Consider the following 1,900-nt stretch of genomic DNA (forward strand, 5'->3'; position numbering starts at 1 on the left):
AACTTCCTGCCTCCTTTGCCTTCCCCTAGCAACCTTTTCATTTTTGTGCTGCAGCAATAACCACTTGTCTGGCTCAGCATCTCCACAGAAACTGCTCCAGTGCTGGGCTCATCCAATCAGAGACCTGCCTGCCACACTGAGCGCTACCCTAGGAATGACATGAAAGCCATTTCCTGTCTTTTCCACAGGAGAGTAGGTGCCCTTCCTCCAACAGCCAAGGTGACCTCAACCAAGTTGCTCACTGAACCTGCTCAAGCATCCATGTCACTGAGCACCTTCGAAGGCTCAAAGCACATGACTAACCTAGCCAGTCAGTCCTGCACCTTTTGGCTGTTCTGGAATAGAGCTCAGGAACACGGAGATCAGGAACAAAGTAATAAGCTCACCCCCTCCCACACACACACCCGACTCACCTCTCTTGTTCATAGCTCCACAGTCCTCTCACTGAGGCTAACTTGCTTTCACATCATGTCATATATCCTAGCTTCTATGTAGTCAGGAAAACTGCCAGCCCAGTTCTGAGTCAGAACTGGTCATAGCTGAGAGCCAAGAAGGATGGATGAGGCTACACACCCCTGGCGTGCCTTGTCTGGATTCCCAAGAGCAGAGGCAGGTACCAGGGTTAGCCTCAGAGAAAATTTTATCATCCCACTGGAACAACTTGGTTTAAAAAAAAAGGAATCCATTGAACATTTTTAAGTGGCAAGCCATCATTTATTTAGAGAAAGGGTATCGCTTTAACAAAATTAGGAATCCCTTGGAGGCACAGATTTTTCTGTAAAAACACTTTCATTATCCAAGAACACGACACTAAATATTAAATTACTAAAAGAATCGGGCTTGCCTTTTAAGGGCACATGATCGAGGATCGGGTCTACCCAACAAAAGCAAAGGAAACACTATAAAACCTGGTGAATCCAGGACAGCTTAAACGGGCCTCGCTATTTAGATGATGGAAGATGTGGACCCTGTTTCCTTTGCTGGCTTTCTTGTTCCTCCTGCCCTTTAACTGAGAGCATCCACCTGGCTCAGCCTCCAACATCTGTGTCTCTCTACACTCCCCTGGGCGAGCTCATTCGTTCTGGCTCCAATGCTTCGCCTGAGCTGGAGATTTCCTCCCCTTCTCCCAGACATCTAATTCATATCTCTGTCTGCCACCTGGAAGTTACACCATCGTCTCTAACTCAGTACATTAAGAGCTGAAGCTCTCTTCCCCACCTTGCTGTTAGTGATGCTGCTCTTCTGGTCACTCAGGTTTGTAACCTTGGAATCTCTGCCTCTAACTGGAATGGCTGCTGCAAGACCAAAGCCTCTCTGACATGTCTCCTCTTCCCTCCCTCCCTGCCCATTCCCGAAGCCACATTCTTCATATCACATCTGGCAAATCTTCCTTTGACCTGACACTGCTTTCATGTTCTCTGCTCAAACTTGCTTATACCCAGCTGAACTCCTCTCTGTAGTCGCTGAGGCCACCATGATCAGATCCCATCCTATCTGTTCAAACCTGTTTCCCATTACTCTTTAAAAGAATTAAAGCACCTATCATATATATTACAAATGAGTTTTGCATTCGTTACCTCAGTTCTCACAATACTAACTGGAAGCCAAAGTGGCAGTGATTATCCTTATTTTGTAGTCTGAGAGACCGTGACAGGCACAAGGTCACATCAATAAACACTGGACTAACCAGAACTAGCACCCAGATCTTCAGACATGTCTTACGCAAACTTCACTGTAACCTGGATACGTGCCTTCCTGGGCTTCAGCTCAGCAAACCCACACGGAGGGTCTGCTCTTCAAAGGTTATGTGTAATGCTTCAGTGGATACAAATAAGAATTTCTGCCCTTGTTTACCCTCTAAAGTTAAGAGAGAATAGTTACCTCTCTGGAACGGAAGAGC

The sequence above is a fragment of the Pteropus alecto genome, unplaced genomic scaffold (assembly GCF_000325575.1).
Source record: "Pteropus alecto unplaced genomic scaffold, ASM32557v1 scaffold98, whole genome shotgun sequence".
Taxonomy (NCBI): domain Eukaryota; kingdom Metazoa; phylum Chordata; class Mammalia; order Chiroptera; family Pteropodidae; genus Pteropus; species Pteropus alecto.